Below are 22035 nucleotides of genomic sequence, written 5' to 3' on the forward strand. Positions count from 1 at the left end.
GTTGGTTTTCAAAAATTGGTGGTACGGTTGGAGGCATGAGGCCCTCACAGTCCAGAGGTTTTTCAACAATTCTTAAATTTAATGTTTGGTTATTCAATACGGGATATCTTGGGTCTTGCAGTCGTCTGTTCAATTGACGTTTCATGCTGGGGCTTGTCGTCCAGATCAAGTACTGGTTGAGGTACATTTCAATGTAGACTCCTTGGAGTGGCTCAACGTAATTAATCCCCCATCTCACTGTGAATCTTAGGCCGTTGATTTGTAGGTAAACCACATTTAATATCCATGGGTATGTATCTGGACAACTTGGAATCGATTGGGACATTTTTCGGCGTCCGTTCATGTACCAATATCACAGACTTGCATCGCTCAACACTCGGCCAGAAAGTATTCTTTGTCCTGTTGTCTCTGTTAATTCGGCATCTCTTTTATATTCATAACTTGAGACAAAATATCCTCTGGATGCTAGTTCCCAGTTTTCTTCTTGAAAGTCTTTTTCTGGCCAATTTAAGTATAGTTTCTCAGCACCGAGGACATGTTGTATGTAGGGTCCAAATCTTCCTCGATTATTAATAATGGGTACTCTATTTACACTTGGTCCTTGCGACATTTTGCAACCAGCCGCTTCTTTTTACTTCTTCCTTGTCCCGCGGAAAATGGAGGGAAACATCCAGCGATTCCGAGACTTTCTTGATTTTTCCTCACCTTGAGTCGTTTGGTCTGACTGCTGCTGTTCCTCCAGGAGTTCGTGTGCTCCGACAGAATAAACCCCCACATAGGGAACCAACACCATCAGCACTGTGAGCCGCACCTTAATTGTTTGGTCCGGCCTACTAGGAGTGTCTGCTCTGCTAGCCACTCCCCCTCGAGATTGTATCCTCCTCTTCCTCACCCATTCTTCGGGTGTCACGTGGTACACAGCTGACTTCTTCTTTGGTTTTGCTGCTTTATTTCCCCAGGTGTCTAATCCAGTAGTAAAATAAAACATGAGGGTTTCTCTGCCCCCTTTTTCTTGTGGCACCTCTTCTGCATCTTCCAGTAGAATTTCTGGGTTTTTTAGAACTTCCTCTATCAATTTTGCCCAAGTTGTCAATTCCCAAGGGCCGATCCATCCTTCTTCTTGGGCTTTTTGCTGTTGATCATCTGTCAGTCCTTCCATCATGTCTGTATATCCGGGTCGCTCCGGATCTCTGTATACTCTGAACACAAGTGGAATTTGTACTGCATCTATTGGAGGGTCATAAGCTTGTCCGTACTCTGGACCCTGGGACCAATTTTGCTGTATAGCTTCATGCAACAAAGACGGCTTTCGTTCACTACCTAATGCAGCTTGGTCACTTCCTCCTGCTCCAGTTGTGTCCAACATCAGATAGACACTTGGGGCCGTTGGACTCACGTCACCGCCGCCTTGATTCCCCTCAGCTTGATCAGGCGCAGTTGTTGCTGCAGGATTAGCCCAGCAGGTTTCATCGGTGTGACAGGTTCTCAGAGAGTCTAAAAACCTTCTCACTTGCCATCCTTCTGCTTTTACCACATGCAGTAATCTTCCCATATGAGTTCTGGCTTTACACACCAGGCAATACTCGATATTATGTCCATTCCAATAGCATGAACACACCTGCATATCCACATTGTCTCCACGTAAGTCCCACTGGGTGTAAAAGACCATTCTTGGCAAGTGGGTTAGTCGGCATAACCCACATACCAGTGCATCCAAAACCTTCACCGACTTGTGAAGTAATTGCTTGAATTCATATTTTGCCCCATTTGGAATTGGGGGTTTTCTAACTCCAGGTCCCGACCATTGGACCGTCAGCTGTACGTCTCCACGACAAATCACACAGTGATTCTCAACTTTTTTCCACTGTAATAACTCCTTTTCATTAGATAAAAATCCTTTCTTTGCATGAGATAGTATCCTCAGGGCTCTGCCTGCCCAGAGGCCTTCTCTTGTTCTTCTTAAGGCAACCACCCCATTGACAGTGGCCATTCTGACGAAGGGTGGAAGATCTTGGGTGTTTGTGGCCATATTTAGCTCCTGGTTTCGTCTAGTTAGGAGTTGGCTTCAGCTGCTCCACTCCTTGGATTCCTTTCCTCTTCAATTCTACTGTGTTACTATCCAGTATCTTCACTACTGTATCTGTGGTCTCATACTTAGGTTTAACAGCAGTGTTGGTTGGGTGATCTCGTGCTCTCACCCACACCTTCTGTCCAACCATGAATGGGATCTTTGGTTCTGGTTCTCTGTCCCTTTCAATCTGACTCCTCCCCACTTCCGGTGTCGAAAATGGGCGTTGGTTCAGTTCTTGTGAAGGGGTGGGCCTGCCGGCACGTTGGCGGTCATTCAGGGCCTGTCCAATTTCCAGGGCCTTAGTACTCCATTCCTTCGTGTTAGCATTTTTTCCGATCCAGTTTTTCACCAGTCCAATAGCCCTTTCTACAACTCCATTTGCTTGTGGGGTGTATGGGGGCGAGTAAATTCTCATTACTCCATTTTTCTGGCACCACTGGTCGACCTGAGCGTTACGGAAATGTGTTCCATTGTCCGTTCTCAGCTCCTTAGGTATCCCCAGATTTGAACATACTTGATCCAACATGCTGATCACACTGCTGCCGTTGGCTTTTCTCACAGGCTTAACAGTCACATAGCCTGACATAGAGTCCACAAGCACCAACAGATACTTTTCTCCTTTCTTACCGGTCACCCCCATGGGCCCGGCAACATCCATACATACTGATCCCCATGGAACAGTACTCTTTATGGTGAAACCATCCACCCTTTGTCCTCGTCGTCCTGCATTGTATCGACCACATACTTCACAGTCTTTGAGAACTCGGTAGACTTGGTTTCTCGGAATCCAAAGTTGCAGCTTCTCCAGCTCCTTCCGTGTGGGAATGGTGCCTGCATGGCCAAGCGCTTCATGTACGGCCAGCACCACTTCTTTCACGGACTCTTTTGGAACTACCCTTCCCTTGGGTGTCTGTTCCCACTTCTCGATCCCGACAACGACGACTTTCCTCAGCTGCACATAGCGGTCCACTTCTTCGTTCCCGCTCCAATGTGCTCCTTCTTTTACATGGGCTTTCAGATGTACAACATCTAAGTCCATTGTTAGCCTCAACTCGGCTATTTTCTTCCACAAATCCATATGAGCTACAGGCTTCCCCTTAGCTCCCTCGAATCCATTTTCTTCCCAAATGGATAAGTCCTCTTTCAGGGCTTGTGCGCAGTAATGACTGTCTGTAACCACCTTAGCCCTCTTTACTTTCCTCTTGTTTAACTCCAAGAGTCCTTCTAGTATTGCTGTAACTTCTCCAGCTTGGGCACTCCCTGGCGTTTGACCTTTCTGACGATATTTCTCCTTATCTTGATACTTCAGAATATAGCCCCAATGAGCTACATTGTCTGTTCCTTTCTTTGATCCATCAGTGTACATAGTCCAGTTGTATGGCTCCACAGGGAGTTGCGTCTCCTTCGGTAACTTTTTTGTCGCCGACTGGTTTGGCCCAATTTCCAGCTCAGGGTCTAGCAGGATGTCCTCCCACCTTCCCCATCTGGCATTTGTGGCTTTAGTACTCTCAATTGTCCCTTTTCTTAGGAACCGGTGGACTTGGCTTTGAGTGATGACTTTTATCCCCTGTCCTTGTGCAAGTTCTTTTAATGCACTCCAATATCTAGCCAGGACTGCCAGTTCTTTTTCTTCTGGTGGATATTTTCTCTCAATTGAAGACAGAGTATAGCTCCACAATGTTACCATACCCCCTCCTTCATTGCTTACTTTTACCACCGAATCCTCCTCTTCACAGCTTATTTCGGCTAGCAGACGAGTAGTCAGACTACGCGGCTCCAGCCTAACTGCGTCTTGAATGGCTTTCTTTAGCTTTTCCAAGCAATCCTGATCTGTAGCTGTCCAAATCCATTGCTTTTGCTCTTGTCCATCAGGTTTCTTCTTGAGACGAGCATAAAGGGGCTTTGCGTATTTCTGATAGTGTGGAACGTGATCTCTCACATAGTTACACAGTCCCAATATTTTCTGTAGGTCATTCTCAGATTGAGGTGGTTTAATCTGACTCAATTTTTCTCGGTATCCTTCTGAGAGTCCCAAGTCTGATGATACCTGGAATCCCAAATAGTTAACCTTGAATTGTCCAAACTGACATTTCTTCAGGTTGAGTTTTAATCCAGCTTCTGTGAGCTTCTGTATCACCTTTTGCAGCCACATTAGGTGTTCATTTTCATCATCATCTGCGATAAACACATCATCGATGTAGACTGTTACTCCCAGATCTTTCAATATTTCCATTACTGCTGCTTGGAACACATTTGGTGAATTTCTGTATCCCTGCGGGAGTCGTTGCCACACATAACTTTTCCCCTTATGTGTGAATGCTGTTTTCCCTTGTGACTGTTTTGCTAATCGCAGGGAAAAGAATCCATTTGCCAGATCAATGCATGATTTGTATTTCTTAATTTGGAGCGTTTTCAGTGCTCCTTGAGGATTTATCAAACTCACTCTATTGGCTATTGTTCGTCGATTAAGAGCCTTGAAGTTGATTACTGGTCTCCAGCCTCCTCCTGCCGACTCTGGCTTCTTAACTGCTTGGATGGGGCTGTTAGTGATCGGATTTAATTCCACTCGAATGATCCCCAAAGCTTCCAATTCTTTCACTATTTTATCCATTTCCTCAACCGCTCCAGGGTTCAAGGGATATTGTCGCACTGGTGGATGTACTCCTCCTTCGATGACATGGATGTGTTTAGTCCCCAAATCTCCACAATCATTTTTAAATCGTGCTACATTAGCTTTGGAGATAATTTCCCTCAGTTTTTCTTTCCCTGCTTCAGAGAAATCACTTTCTTCAATTTTTTCTTCATAGAACTGCTGCTCCAAATCCCAGCTCTTTACCACCGCATCCATTTGTGGGACTGTAGTGCCGTCTATGGGCATTTTCACAAAGGTTATCTCTCCTCTTCTTCCTTTAGTGACCTCTCTCAGTGCCCTAACATAGCGTTGTGGCAAAATCATCTGTTTCAGCCCATGCCAAACTTGAACCAATGTTTGACCTTTGTCTAGTCCAGCTTTAGCTCGAGCAATATGGGAATCTTCATCGTTAGGATCTTCCAACACTAACCTGGCATAATGGTTTCGTGCTGGTTCACCCCGACTGATGGGTTGACTGGTAACTTGGGCTAGCCACATAGATTTACCCTCTTCACTGTTCGAAGCTCTGTCAATAAGGGGCCACACTTCTTTCAAATAGTCCTTTAAGTCTTCATTTGGTTCTTTCTCTCTCACCAGCATCTTTAATTTCTTGAACTCACGGAATTCCCTGCCGTCTGCTTGAATTTCAGCTTGAATTGCTGGCAGACTTTGCTCTCTAGATCCAGCAGGAAAGTTCCGATTTGGGAGGCTCATTTGTAATCCTGACGATAGTGGAATTGTTTCTCCCTCATCATCCAGATTTTCTTCATTGGTTTCTCTCAACACTTGCCGTGACCAGCGTAAAGCTGCTGTTTTTAGTTTTCTCAACATCACATCATGGGCAACGCCTAAATAGGCGACTCTGAAGTTATTTGTTAACTCTTTACAGGCAGTTAACGTAGGATAGAAAGGCCACATTAGTATATTAGCCCACTCTCCAACAGTAGCTGTCACCTCGAGAGTTTTCTTTTCATCTTGTCGCTCTATCCACTCTTCTGGGATGTCATACCCAGTTTGTCCAACTTCTGGAGCATAGGTTTGTCGCTTATCTCGGGTCTCCACTGGGTTGACTCTAACATCTCTTGCAATTCTCTCAGAGGCTACACGCACATTATACACCACAACTTCTTTCTTTCGTCCTCTGTAACGTCCAGTTCGTAGCTCTGGGCACGAGACTTCTTTTTCTCCTACCACAGATAGCGGTTCATCCTCTTCTGAGTCTTGTGGATTGATCTCCTCTTCAGACTCTCTTTCTTGGTCCTCATCCATATCAGATTCATGGGGAGGACATAGGTCTTGTGGTTGTGGGTCCCCGTTTTGTTCTGACTTTCGGGGTGCCCCAGTTGCTTCAGTATTTCCGACTGGTAAAGGAATGAATATAGGATCCTCTTCTCCATTATCCGGTAGAGGAGCCTGGAAAGGCTCTTTCATCCGTGATTGGGAGCCTGTCGGGTGTATGATAGTCTGGAGCCCACTTGCAACTTGTTTTAATGTTGGTCGTGGGGTTTTAATCCTTAATTGCTGCACTCCCACAGTATGTGCTGATCTCTTCTCACTTGTCGCCATGGGAATGGGCTGCATCACTAACGGGGGACTGGTTGCCACTCCACTTGCTCCAACTGCACCCTTCTTTGGACCTGCTCTATTTGGTCCTAGGTTCACCGCTTCAAGTGCCCTTCTCACTCGATCTTGCTCCTGCTCATTGCTAGTGACCACCACAATCTCTCTCATTGATCCCCATACTCCTGGGGTACGCATGTGTAGGTTCATGGCTGCCATGGCAACCTTTTCTGCCTCTTCCCATGTCATATGTCCAGATCGTAATCCGTCCACACATATCACCACTCGCCGATGCTGGCGTTCTTTAGCCAAATCAATAGCTATCCCCAGAGTTTTCAACATTTTCTCTGTGTATTCGATTGAATTTTCTCTCCCTGGGTAGCTTTCAAAGGGCACATGTATGAGAGCATGATAATTCATTCGTGGTGCGCTTGTTATCACCATCGATTTTCCCTCCAGATTTCTCCCCTTTATGTTCTTAATCTCCTCTTGGTACTCTTTGCCTGCCTTCTCCTTGAGGCTTGCTCGGAATTTTCGGTTGGCAATTTTCAGTTTGGGATTTGTAAAGACAATGAGACTATCTCCATCTATATCCCAAGGACAGTCAAAATAATGATATGCCCGTCCTCCATCTTGGGTCACCATCTTTTTGGTTCCTTCGGGCATAGGGTTCAAGTCCTCCATGTAGTCAGATTCAACGTATACATGGTGGGTTTTTGCTTTAGATTTTCTAAAGATTTCCTGCGAGGGCCCTTCCTCTTTACTATGGTAACTCGGTCCGGCAGCACATTCTTCAGATTTAAGCGGTCCCAAGCTCCTGGGCCCACATTCCGGCGACTGACGGAATATCTGTCCAGATACTCCCTGAAGGCTTCTTCGTCTTTTCTCCTGTTCAATCAGGCGTTCTGTATGTTTTTTAACTGTTGAGGTTGTTCCTCTCACACTTCCTAAGGGCAATTTTTGCCACACCGGGTCAAAGCTTGTGTGGAGCTGGTCCGGGCTTTGATATTCTTGACCATTTACTCCAGAATTAGGACCTCCCTGGGATGTTAATTCATCTTCATTTCCCTCTGGCTTGTTTTCCTCATCACTTTGTTCGGGTTCGGTCTGGGAATCTATCTTGCTCTCATCTCCAGTGTCGAGGATCTGACTTCCATCCCCATCTTCTATTGTAGGATATCGTTCCTTAAGCATTCTTCCTACCCCTTTTAGTCGTTCTGCCATGGACTTAAATTCGGCATACACGGACGCTGATTTTGCCTTAACATAAACCAGGACTGTCTCTACTCCCAACAAACCAGCTGTCATTTTTACTACGGGGTCATAACTTTTCTCAGGACTTATTAAGGTGGTGATTTGTCCTCTTGTCCACCTTTCTTCGAGAAGTTTGCACCACCACTCAAGCCACTCTCTGGTCCCCGTCTTGTCCTTCGGGACTGGTGGGCTCTCCAAAACGGCCAGGATCTGCCCCTCTTTATGCTGACCTGGATAATATATCCCTAATTGTTGTACAGTTTCTACCATAGCTTCTTTGAATCTTTCTTCATCAGGTTCTACACTATGATCCCTGACATATTTCTGAACTGTTTCTGCCCAAAAATCATATCCTCGTCCATACAATACTACTCTGTGTGGCCGAATATTCACTTCTTTTCCCCCGTCTGGTTCGGATCCAGGGGTTGCTACTGGTCCTGACTCTTCTTCAGCCATATTTTTACTGCTTGTTTTTAACACTAACCTTACTGTTTCGTAATGATTATCCTCTCTTTATCCTCTCGGTTGCTGAGATTGTCGATTCCACCACTGTCGTCTCCTTGACTTCAGCTATGGTCCTTGTCGTCTCGAGTCGTCTGCCTCTCAAAGCCTTTCTTGGCGCCTTGAGTCAGGGATGAGTGACAGACTACTTGGCTATTCAGCGCTAATTCCAGAGGTTAACTCCAAATCAGCTGCTCCTTTCCCCGCTTCTCCCCTCAGAAACCTCACAGGTTGATGATCCTATTCTCTCTTGTAGATCACCATTTTGCACGGTATACTCTCATACCTGCTCTCTTTTTGATGATCCGATCCAGCAGGCTCCCTCGTCTGCTTCCCTTCCTCGTCGTCTCGTGACGATCCAGCAGGCTATCTCCATCTGCTTCTCGTCCCAGTTTAGACGATCCAGCAGTGACACGTCTGCTTCTCGTCCCAGTTTAGACGATCCAGCAGTGACACGTCTGCTTCTCGTCCCAGTTCAGACGATCCAGCAGTGACACGTCTGCTTCTCGTCCCAGTTCAGACGATCCAGCAGTGACACGTCTGCTTCTCGTCCCAGTTCAGACGATCCAGCAGTGACACGTCTGCTTCTCATCCTTGATCCCAGCTCCCTGGGATGCTTACTCCTGTTGTCTTTACGTCGTCCTTCTGGTGGTCGCCTCCAAATTTTCCACACCTCTGGAATGTGATTGATGTGTTTCAAGCCATTACTGGACCTATACAGGCCATCAGCCGACACTATCCACAACACCGTCTCCCTTGGCGATCTACTCAGGGGCTTTCCACCTTTCCAATGGCAAAAGACTCTCCTTTGGCCAGGATTCTTCCTCGGACCCGACTACACTTCGTCAGGTCCCTGTTCGGGCGCCACGTGTCAGATCCCGCTTCATATAAGACCAGCTCTCCGTCTCTGGGGTCCGACCTTCGTGTCTCCGCGGATATTACCCGGCGGGGCTGCACAAAGGCTGTTTAAGCTGGTGGCGAGGAGATTCGTCTAGCCGCTCACTGCCTCCATCCGGACATCCACCCCGCTGACGCTGATCTCACACCCCGGTCGAATAGCCTCCTTCTGGAACCAGGATACGAGCCGGCCACGCCCGTTAACGGCAGCTCTCCTCTTATGGATCAGGGCTCTTGGAATGTTGCTAGATTTTAAATTTAGTGACTCGTACAGCGAGTCCCCAGGATGCGTTAATTTCGTTAAAAACCAGACTAACCTTTTAGAGCACTTTTTGATGTTATACACCCAAAAACTTTAACTTTTACACCTTAAGAAGAATCAATAAATCCAATGTCCGAGCCGTAACACTAACTGCATGCTTGGAAATTTATTGCAGGTTTTGCAAGTGCTGACAACATAATCAAAATTGGTTATATGATGATAATTTCACAACAGTAATTCAAATATAATCAGAATAATAATTGGCAGAGATTTTTGTTTTTGATTCAATAATGCTGTCTGATCTTACTCTGACTGGACTGGATTAACTTCTTAACAAATTTTCTAGGAGTGAGGGAAGGAGGTTTTTTGATGTTAAAATCCCCAGTTCGATGAACTTGGTCTCCTCTTCATCAGCTTTTAGTTGTTAGCTGACCACGATCCTTGTGATGTTGTAATCCTTCAGGAAATAATCCACATAAGAGGTTATTCCTTCTTCAATCAACCAAAAGTTGATCTAATCCATTCTGGTACGATGTGATGTTCCATGAGAGAGAAAACGTTGAAACCTCCCCACTCAGACTTAAGGCCAGTGATTATTCTCCAATGCTCTGCTACTCCATGACTGGACGGCCTGAGTGGGAGTTGAAAACTCTCTCAAATAATCTCTTATGTCTCCAATCCTCTCGTTCCTCGATTCCAATTGCAGCTCACAAGATGGTCAAGTCTTGTGATCTCCTCGTAGCAGCGGAGAAGTGACAACAGCACCTCTCCCTGGAAGAATAACCCCGTTTCCTGTTGTTGTCTAGTTTTTATATGAAACTCTTGTTGATGCTGAGTTGATCTTGGTTACCATAGGGATAATGGTGATTCAAAACCCCCTCCCATACTCCTCTCTTTTACTGGAAGCCATCTGGAGAACTCATGTCCTGGCTGTCAGTAAATCTATTGTGCAAGTTTCCTGTTTTTCTGTTTAACACATCTTTTCCGAGAAACACATCTTTTCTAAATCATGTTACATCAATCACATTTAATCATATTCAATCATTTCATTTCAACTCTTTTTCACATAAAAGCAATTCATATGATCATATACAACATTTCATTCATTATTATTCATTTCATATCTTATTACATCTTAATGTTCTGAACAGTTGTTTTTATCATCAGCTCTTCTGGCCTCGCTTGTGACATCATCAACTTCTTCTTTCCTCTCTGCCTCTGCACAAAAACAACTTTTCCTCAGTTCCTTTTTTCTCTATAGCTGCACCCTTTATGAAAAACAACACTTTCCTCTTTCTTGTGACTGCATGAAAAACAACTCATATAATCATTCATTTTACTTATTTGTAACATACATTTTCTAATCAACTCTTACTGTTATTACATTAATAGTTCATTTGATCATACTTTGTCATTTTAAAATCATCTTAGCCATATTCCATCGTCTTCACCACTGAGTTCATCCCGTGGGCCTCTCCATCTGCAATGGAAAAGTCCGGTATGACCTCACTTACTCCAGGAAAGTACCAAACACTGTTCAGTTTATTCCAACAATGTGTGTATTAATCCAATGGCACGTATTATATTCCAAGATGAAAACAAGCTGAAAGCAAGCTTAAAGTCATCCTTCTTGACAACCTATAAATGATAAATGATGTATGGTTTCCTGAAGGGTGTATAAAGCCATATTCACTGGTGAACAACTTGATAACGATTTTATCATATACCTATAAATGATGTATGGTTTCCTGAAGGGTGTATAAAGCCATATTCACTGGTGAACAACTTGATAACGATTTTATCATATACCTATAAATGATGTATGGTTTCCTAAGGGTGTATAAAGCCATATTCACTGGTGAACAACTTGATAACGATTTTATCATATACCTATAAATGATGTATGGTTTCCTGAAGGGTGTATAAAGCCATATTCACTGGTGAACAACTTGATAACGATTTTATCATATACCTATAAATGATGTATGGTTTCCTAAGGGTGTATAAAGCCATATTCACTGGTGAACAACTTGATAACGATTTTATCATATACCTATAAATGACAAATGTTGTATGGTTTTCTGAAGGGTGTATAAAGCCATATTCGTTGGTGAACAAGTTGATAATGATTTTATCATATACCTATAAATGATAAATGTTGTATGGTTTTCTGAAGGGTGTATAAAGCCATATTCGTTGGTGAACAAGTTGATAATGATTTTATCATATACCTATAAATGATAAATGTTGTATGGTTTTCTGAAGGGTGTATAAAGCCATATTCACTGGTGAACAACTTGATAACGATTTTATCGTATACCTATAAATGTTGTATGGTTTTCTGAAGGGTGTATAAAGCCATATTCACTGGTGAACAACTTGATAACGATTTTATCATATACCTATAAATGATGTATGGTTTTCTGAAGGGTGTATAAAGCCATATTCACTGGTGAACAACTTTTTAATGATTTTATCATATACCTATAAATGATGTATGGTTTTCTGAAGGGTGTAAAAAGCCATATTCACTGGTGAAAAACTTGACATCATTTTGGCTTTTAGATTTTTAATTAATTTATATCAAACTATAGAGATTTACTTTCACTGTGAGTTTAAAGAGCATGATTTTGGAAAATCCTGAACTTTTTTTTGATGTCCTAATAAAAATCTAACATGTAAAGGGTCAAGGGGGCAAACACTTTTTCACAACACTGTACATTTTACACAATGTCCCAACTTCATTGGAACACTGTAAAAAAAAAAGTTGAGAATACTTCAAATTTGCAGGCAACAGTCTGCACTAAGACTTTTATGTTGTGCCGACGATGAAATATATGTTATAGTAATATATGTTATAGTATACAGTTCATTATCGGCACAACATAAAAGTCTTAGTGCAGACTGTTGCCTGCAAATTTGAAGTATTCGCATTTTTTTTTTTTTTTTTTTTTTTAGTGAATTGGGGTTGTATTATTTGTCTGCTCATTTTAAATACCTTAATACTATCAGTCAAAATTTTCATTTGAAATGTTGATTTTGTGTCCTGCCCACCTGTCATCTTGAAGGGTGGTAAAACCTTTATATCCAGCTCCTTTAATTCAGCCTCCAGCTGCTGTTTGCAGCATCCAGTGCACCTGTATGAGATGAGAAAAAAAAAAGAAAAAAAAGAAAGCTTTCTACAGTTTTCCGTGCTGGCTGGATGTTGTGATTTTTATTTTATTTATTGAAATGTGAAATATGTGTATGTATTTGTGCATACAAAATTTACATTTTGTATATTTGTTGTGTAGGTTATGTTTCTGTTTCTGTTGTTGTGCTGCCTTCTTGAGCAGGTCACTCTTGGAAAATAGATTTTTAATCACAGTGACTTTTACCTGGTTAAATAAAAGATATAATAAATATATACAGGTGCTGGTCATATAATTAGAAAATCATGAAAAAGTTGATTTAATTAACTCCATTCAAAAAGTGAAACCTGAATATTATATTCATTCAGACTGATATATTTCAAATGTTTATTTATTTTAATTTTGATGATTATAACTGACAATTAATGAAAAACCCAAAATTCAGTATCTCAGAAAATTAGAATATTACTTAAGACCAATACAAAAAAAAAAAAAAATTTTTAGAAATGTTGACCAATTGAAAAGTATGAACATTAAAAGTATATGAGCATGTACAGCACTCAATATGTAGTTGGGGCTCCTTTTGCCTGAATTACTGCAGCAATGCAGCGTGGCATGGAGTCGATCAGTCTGTGGCACTGCTCAGGTGGTATGAGAGCCCAGGTTGCTCTGATAGTGGCCTTCAGCTCTCCTGCATTGTTGGTTCTGGCATGTCGCATCTTCCGCTTCACAATAACCCCCAGATTTTCAGTGGGGTTAAGGTCAGGTGAGTCTGCTGGCCAATTAAGAACAGAGATACCATGGTCCTTAAACCAAGTACTGGTGCTTTGGCACTGTGTGCAGGGACCAAGTCCTATTGGAAAATGAAATCTGCATCTCCATAAAGTCGGTCAGCAGCAGGAAGCATGAAGTGCTCTACAACTTCCTGGTGGACGGCTGTGTTGACCTTGGACCTTAGAAAACACAGTGGACCAACACCAGCAGATGACATGACACCCCAAACCATCACTGACTGTGGAAACTTTACACTGGACACTTCACCGCGACCTTGAACATGTCTCTAGCTGTGTGCTCAGATGCTGAAGCGCCCTGCAGCTTATGCTCAGCTAATACCGGCTTGGCTCCTATTCCTACATTTACAGAGACTGTCTTCTCCTTGTGTCCAGAACCGCTCCGGCACTGCCCCTGTGCAGACCCAAACCCTGGTACTCGCTCTCTGCTCCACACGACTCTGTGGGGACACGTCGGCTCCTGGCTGGAGCGCGCCTGGATCTACAACGCCAGTTAAGTCTGCCTCTATCTCTGTGAAATCCCGCTCTGTGATTCCTTTAAGACAGTGACTGTGTTTGAGAAGAACAATACAAGAACTCTGATAAAGAACTGCATAAACCTTGATACCAAACAGATGTGAACGATACTCAGCTGTATCCTGTTGCTGCTTAATTGAAGCCGCGCTCCCCCTGCAGCACTTGACCTCTGACCTCGGAACACTCTGATAAACTATGAACCATTTCTAAATTACTACAGACATTATTTTCCCACATTCTAAGACATTCTGTATGAGCTCGTGTTTGAACTGTGACTGTTTACACCAGCGTTTTTTTGTGCGCTTTACTCACCCCTTTTGTGTTCTTCTTAGTTCCGGGAACATGAAGTGTCCTGGCCCCAGGACTCTTTCATTTGGAGTGCCATTATTTCCCTTAAGCCTGGTTCACACGGCACTTGTGCGTGCGTGTACAACAACAAAAAAAGACTGTTTTGAGTGCAGCGAAAAAAAAAAAAAAAAAAAAAAATCACATCAGACATGAGTCCAGCTTTTCTTCTTTCTTCCTGCTCACAGCCTCCAGGCAGCACAGTGGATTTGTTTTGTGTGTGTGTGTGTGTGTGACAATTAGCAGCCTCAGTTAGCTCAATCAAATTAGGTCTTAGGAGAGTTGTTGCCAAGTGCGTGCGTGCGTGTTGTGTGTGTATGTGCACACACAACACGCATACAACACAGTGTGTTCGCTGTTCTTCAGAAGCGGAAACTCAGCTTCTTAACCCTTCTCAAAGCCATTAAAATACGTCAATCATGAGTCACTTTTGTGCAGATTAAAGCGAATAATTGGGACTCCTGTCTTGTTGTGAGAAAGAAACAAAAATCATCCTCCGTTCCATTTGTACCGCTCCAAACGCTGCGCCGCTGTCTGCCGACACAGAGTCCGCTCGGAATTTATAACTTCAAAGCAAATCGCTATTTAAATCAAATGGCACTTCTTTCCAAACATTGTAATACAAACAATAAACTAAGTGATCAAAATGTTTTTTTCCTCCCAAAATGAAACGTCTTGCACTGACGTTTAGCAGCCCAAGACTGTATGTCTGCAGCCCCGCAGCCACCCTTCTCATCTTGTGGTGAACATCAGCCAAAACCCCCTGCATTCTTACATTTCAAAACATCTCCTTTTCTCACGACTGAAAATGGTTTCTCACAGGAGCGAGGAGCGTAAAAACTGACTTGCAAAATCTTCGTCAAACTTCGATATGGCGGCATCACAGGTAAGTTCTCTGAGGGTTTTTTTACGAAATAGTACGTGCATGTGCTAGTTTATTCGAACGGCTGCACGTAATTTTATACTGCACTTGCACTGGTGCAAGTAACTTTATCCAAGTTTTATCAACTATACGCACCAGCAAAATGAACCAATAAAGGAATAAATAAGGAAAAAAAAAAAAATTTCCAGTGTGTTGTCTTCGTCTTTCCTGTGTTTTATGACTCTCACACACGGAGCGAGTTGCTGTGCTCTATTTGTTGTGTTTGTGCGCGCACATGTAAACAAAGAAAAGAAAAAAAACTGGCTGTGGTTCCCTCTCTCTCTCTCCCTCAAATTCTGTTATCATTGTGTTATAAACCAGTCACCATTTGTTTTATTATACATCTGTGTAGTTAATAAAATTATCTTCACGTACGATTAGTTCGCGCGCACACGGAAAAAAAAAAAAACTGGTTGCCGCTGCGGTTCCTTATGGAACACAGGAGAGGTCACTTAAAGTGGCCATGATAATTTGTGCGCACGTTTTACTTTAATTGAGCCCACGAATTAATAAAACGTGCTCTCAAATTAATAAAACGTGCGCACGTTTTCCTTTCATTCAAAATGATCTTCATAATATGACTTAAACTGTCATCCTCACGACGGGGAGATGCTTTGCCCTCAGCATCCTTTTTAATGCACTTAAACTCCAGATGATGCCATACTGGGTAGCTGGAGTTCTCTATATGTCCTTCTGCGCCCAAACCATGATGATGTACCCTGACCAGATCCATTTCTAACGGGGAAATGTATCACACTGTCTCCTGGTTTGTTGACTAATAGCCAACATTTATGTGTCAAGACAATATTGAGTACATGTTTTACAAATTGTGACCACGTTTAAGTAGATCGTGCCCTTGTTTTTCTCAAACAATGCTTAAAAAATGCGCACAATATCATAAAATGAGAGCACAATATCATAAAACGTGCACACAATATAATAAAATGTGCGCACATTATCTCCACATACATAACATTTTGTGATGACACTTCCAGGGCTTCGTAGTTCCTCTCTCTCTCTCCCCTGAAACTCTGTCATAATTGTGTTATAAACCAGTCACCATTTCTTTTATTATACATATGTGTTGTAAATAAAATAATCTTCATGGTCGATTCGTTCGCACGCGCACGTGAAAAAAAAATTGAGGGGAGAGCAGCAGCAGCGCTAAACTCTCCCCAGAGAGGAAGAGTCTGACACATCAGAGGAGAAGTTTTAAGGTTGATATAAGACTGACTTTTGGTTGTGCAAGTAACTTTTTTTGGTGCAAGTACTTTTTTTGTTACTAGCACCAGTGCAAGTAGGTTAAAAAATGTATTTTGACCCCTGATCTGGAAAATTGACTCCACTTGGTTAAATTTAACATTTTAACCAAGTGGAGAGTTTGTATTTCATTTGAAATGTAAGGTGTCCCTTTGACACATAAAACTTTATTTTAAGAAACGTGAGCATTTTACATTTTTTTTAGTGCAGTGGTTTTCAAAACTTGTGTGTCTCAGTTGGCCCATGTGGTATTAAACTGAATTAAATTTGATGATGATTCTCATATCAAAAGAACATATGATGACAAAATACAAAATTTTTAAGGGTTATGTGTTTCTCTGTATGGCTTTTATTTTATTTTATTTTTATTTTCTTTAGAGTGCTGGAAAATACAACCATGCAGTTTTAGTTTAAAATTTTTTTTGATAAATGTGCTGGTAAAATACCCCCCTCCAAGCTCCTTTGGAATGCAATGAAACATGATTTGTGATTTGAATCTAGACTGTGTGTTTCCATGTGGATTATAAATGAATAAATAAAGAAATGATTGAATGAAAATTAATGTAACAGGAAAATTTGTATTGTATCCCTATTTGCCAAAAAGTGTCCCAGAGGAATTAACAGTTAAAAAAAAACAAACAAACAAAAAACCTATAGATCAATTTTTGATTGCAGACTGATTTTCCTTTCGTGGTTATTCAGGTCCAATTCAGCGTTTTCAATAAAACAAACCACCACAGGTCACGAGATGCAGTGTGCTGTGCGCACTTTCACTGCCCCCTTTGCCCCACTGGCATCTACAAGCCTCAGTCAAAGGCTGTGGTTTTACAGCACTTGGAGTTGCATAAAAAAATGTGCTCCAACATGAAGGTTAGTTCCCTTCTGTCATCTTTGTGCTGTGACATTATCAGTTGTTCGCTTGTTACCACTGCTGCAAAGCAAGTCTTGTTTTATTTCAGAAGGACAGCACATAACGTTGGACATGATGCTTTTGTCTCTTTATAGATTTCTACATAACAAAATGCCATCATGCCTGCAGGCCAGGAAACAGTGCCCAATTCCACTGCCCTTTCTGCGGGAGAACAACAGTGAAAAAGCAGGATGCAGAGAGGCACTTCGAAATCTGACGCCACTTTCTGTGAGGGCATGGCATGTGTGTCTGTCAAAAAACTATGTGGTTGTGAGTGTTTTTCCCAGGTGCATATTAATTCTCTGGCACAGATTCTACACGATTCACTTTTTATTTTTTGATCTTTTTGGAATTATTTAGATATCTCAGACTGTAAAGATCAAAGTAATTACGGCCTCTGCTTTGCATACTATTTATTGAAAAGAACACATTTTTGGATATTTCACCTAAAAGCAATGGACATTATTAGGATTAAAAACCTGAAATATAGTGACCAGAAACACACAAAGAAAGGAGATCAGAGAGGAACTACTCAAGGTGCCCTGACACTTGCACGACTTTGATCCGCGCACTTCGTCGTGACGATCCCACCCGCTGTGTTCCCAGCTGGATGCTGTGCTTTGTTCCACTCAGTGTTACATATATAAATTAATTATTTTGTAGCAGATTTAGGCTTTTATCAGAATTACCAAGTAAAATGACTGTCTGAAACAAAAACAATATTAACACCATGCTCAAGAATAACATATACAACCACTGGCAAAAATTATGGAATCACCGGCCTCAGAGGATGTTCATTCAGTTGTTTAATTTTGTAGAAAAAAAGCAGATCACAGACATGACACAAAACTAAAGTCATTTCAAACGGCAACTTTCTGGCTTTAAGAAACACTATAAGAAATCAAGAAAAAAAGATTGTGGCAGTCAGTAACGGTTACTTTTTTAGACCAAGCAGAGGTTAAAAATATGGAATCATTCAATTCTGAGGAAACAATTATGGAATCACCCTGTAAATTTTCATCCCCCAAATTAACACCTGCATCAAATCAGATCTGCTCATTGACATTGACCCTATGCCATGACATTGACCCTATGTGTCTTTTTGCAAGGAATGTTTTTGCAGTTTTTGCTCTATGGCAAGATGCATTATCATCTTGAAAAATGATTTCAACATCCTTTCAATTGTCCAAAATATCAACATAAACTTGTGCATTTATTGTTGATGTAATGACAGCCATCTCCCCAGTGCCTTTACCTGACATGCAGCCCCATATCATCAATGACTGTGGAAATTTACATGTTCTCTTCAGGCAGTCATCTTTATAAATCTCATTGGAACGGCACCAAACAAAAGTTCCAGCATCATCACCTTGCCCAATGCAGATTCGAGATTCATCACTGAATATCACTTTCATCCAGTCATCCACAGTCCACAATTGCTTTTCCTTAGCCCATTGTAACCTTGTTTTTTTCTGTTTAGGTGTTAATGATGCCTTTCGTTTAGCTTTTCTGTATGTAAATCCCATTTCCTTTAGGCGGTTTCTTACAGTTCGGTCACAGACGTTGACTCCAGTCTCCTCCCATTCGTTCCTCATTTGTTTTGTTGTACATTTTGCGATCTGCTTTTTTTCTACAAAATTAAACAACTGAATGAACATCCTCTGAGGCCGGTGATTCCATAATTTTTGCCAGGGGTTGTACATATACGAGGTATCTTATAAAACTAACCGGCAGTTTTATAAAAAAAAAAACTATATGGATTTGACTGACATGCGATTACACCAATCATGCTTGAACCCTCGTGCGCATGCGTGAGTTTTTTTCATGCGTGTCGGTGACGTCATTTCCCTGTGGGCAGGCCTTGAGTGAGATGTGGTCCAGCCCTCTCAGCTGAATTCCTTTGTTTCACACGCTGCTCGAGACGGCGCGCGTTGCTTTATCAAACTTTTTTCTGGACCTGTGAGGAATATCCGAGTGGACACTATTCGAGAAATTCAGCTGGTTTTCGGTGAAAAGTTTAACGGCTGATGAGAGATTATGGGGTGTTTCGGTCGCTGTAAGGACTTCCAGGCGCCGTCGTCGGCCTGTTTCAAGCTGAAATCATCCTAATTTAAGGCTTAATTCACCCAGGACGTCGTGAGAGAACAGAGAAGATTCAGAAGAGGCCAGCATGAGGACTTTATGCGGACATTCCACTGTTTAAGGACATTTTGTAATGAAAGACGTGCGCGCAAATTCGCCGAGTCGTTTCTGTGACGACTCGGTGAATCTGTGTGCGCTGCGACAGGAAAAACACCTCCGTGTTGAAAAACATTTGTAAAATTCATGCGGCTTTTGATGGCTTTCAACAAGTGAGTAACTGAGAAATTGTTTAATAGCTTGGGCATGTTCCAACTTGTCCGTTAAGGTTTCCAACGGAGGTGTTTTTCCTGTCGCGACCCCCCGCGGTCGGGTCCGGCCCGACATGCGACTCTGCCCGCACGTTCTTTCATTACAAAATGTCCGTTAACAACGGAATGTCCGAATAAACTCCTCATGCCGACTTCTTCTGAAAGTTCTCTGTTCTCTGACGACTTACTGGGTCAACAGAGCCTGAAATGTGGAAGTTTTCAACTTGAAATGGCGAGGCGCCGTCAGGCGCCGTGGGCCGTCCTTACGGCGACACTACCAGACCAAAATCTCTCATCAGCCGTTAAAAGTTTTACCGAAAACCAGCTGAATTTATCGAATGGTGTCCACTCAGTTGTGCCTTACAGTTTTGAAAAAATTTTTATCAAACAAAGCAGCAGTCTCTGAGCTATTCCTAAACAATGAAAAAATTGACGAGAAGGTGGGCGACTCCTCACTCAAAGACTGCCCACAGGCGAATGACGTAACCGACAGGCGTGAAAAAACTCTTGCATGCCCACGAGGGTTCAAGCATGTCTGATGTAATCACACGTGATTCAAATCCATATGGTTTTTGAAAAAAATAATAAGGTCGGATACTTTTCTAATAGACCTCATATATATAAAAATTCTATGATTTGGTAACCATATACCTTGATATACTCACAGGTTATATTGCACATGGGAGGTTGGGAGAGCTGCGGGGCATAAATTCTGAGGATCCCCACTCTGAATTTTGCAGCGTGTTCTTCCAGCTGCAGTACTGATTGACCCTCAGCTCCTATTGGGCCCATTTTTGGTTGTGACCTTCCCTGTTATATTGTTTGTAGTTGGTTATTTTTCCCTGTGTGTGTGTGTGTGTGTGTGTGTTTGTGTGTGTGAGAGAGAGAGAAAGAGAGAATAAAGAAAGATAAGTTGGATGACCATATTCTGATTTCAAAACATGAGGACACTCTGCCTCGAGATAATTAAGGTTAAGTGGTACTTGAAGTTTCCCCTATGTGGATAGAAAACTATACAAAAATTGTGTCTTTATAAACAATTTATGAAGATGTTATTCAACAAGCAATCTCATTTTAAATATTTAACTCAACTTTTAACTCTCTATGAAATATGGCCCATATATATATATATATATATATATATATATATATACACACACGAGGTCTGTTAGAAAAGTATCCAACCTTATTATTTTTTAAAAAAACCATATGGATTTGAATCACGTGTGATTGCGTCAGACAAGCTTGAACCCTCGTGCGCATCAGTTGCATCATTCGCCTGTGACCAGGCTTTGAGTGAGGTGTGGTCCACCCCTCTCATCTATTTTTTATTGTGAATAAATGTCTGAACGATTTGGAGCTTTGCTGCATCAATTTTTTTCCAGAAACTGTGAGAGACCTCCAGGTGGACACCGTTCGAAAAATTAATATGGCTTTCAGGGACGATTTTATGGGGATTAAACAGATTACGGGGTGTTACTGCCGCTTTAAGGACGGCCCACAACTGCTGAGAGTGCGGCATGCTCCCAGCCCCCATCGACAGGCTCACACCCCGCTGGAACAACCAGATCATTTCCAACATGAAAGCTTTGTTGATCCGGGACCTCGTCTGACTTTCACAAAAAGGCAGAAGATGTGGACATCAGCACTTTTTCCGGCACATTCCACCGTTACAGGAGTTTTTTCATGGAAAGAAAAGTGGAGGGACGCGCCACGGCTCTGTTCATTACGCGGGACAAAACCACCTCGGTGTTGGTCTCTCAGGACGGCTTCCAGGAGGATTTCAGATGGATTCCGGTTGCTTTCCAGTCGTGTGAATATCCGATTGTGATTGTGCATGAGCTGGACATTCATTCATTACGGCGTTACTTTGCGCTGAGCGGCTGCACTGCGACGCGCGGAACTCCTCCGCACGTCTGTCTTAATGTGCCGGAAAAGTGCTGATGTCCACGTCTTTTCACAATTCCTGTGCTAGTCAGATGACATACCGGATCAAGACAGCGTCCAGTTTAAAAATTAACGGCACATTTCACTGTTACAGGAGTTTTTGTCATGGAAAGAGAAGCTGCTCCAATTTTGTGTGCTTGGTTTGCAAAGTAAAGGTTAAACAATATCAGCATCCATTGGATCCTATGACATGTGACATATGCTACCCTGTAACATAACTAAGCATGATACATGATGCAAACTATTCCTTTTTAAAACCGTATTCACCCAACTAATAATTTGCATCACTTTTTACCAAAATTGGAGCAACTTTAACTTTTGACCCCTGTACAAATTGAAATTGACCTTTGTCACTGTTCTTGCTGTTTTTACCCCATAACTCCGGAACATTCATTCACAGATAGTCCAAACTATACTTTTTTGGAATCTTTATGATCAGACAAATAATATGGAATACCTTTCAATATGATTGGAGCATTTTTAAATTTTGACCCCTGTGTAATTCTTCAATTGACCCCTTCTTGGTCGCACAAGTTCACGTGGGTACCCGGCATTTTTAAAAGAGTAATGTCTAAGGAGTATGTGTGCCAAATTTGGTGCTTGCATCACCATTTGAAGGATCCCTCAGTAAATATTCACTTATCTG

The 22035-nt window shown here is 42.2% G+C and overlaps 1 long non-coding RNA gene across 1 annotated transcript; it reads right to left on the reverse strand.

Moving 5' to 3' along the window:
* Positions 1-10607: 10607 nt before the first annotated feature.
* On the reverse strand, positions 10608-14062 carry LOC117522620. The gene is made up of 3 exons (XR_004564260.1): positions 13928-14062; positions 12232-12314; positions 10608-10657 (listed from the first exon to the last, which is right to left on the reverse strand). It is a non-coding gene; the product is annotated as an uncharacterized LOC117522620 (long non-coding RNA).
* Positions 14063-22035: the final 7973 nt, after the last annotated feature.

Source organism: Thalassophryne amazonica, chromosome 12 (genome assembly GCF_902500255.1).
Source record: "Thalassophryne amazonica chromosome 12, fThaAma1.1, whole genome shotgun sequence".
Lineage (NCBI taxonomy): Eukaryota > Metazoa > Chordata > Actinopteri > Batrachoidiformes > Batrachoididae > Thalassophryne > Thalassophryne amazonica.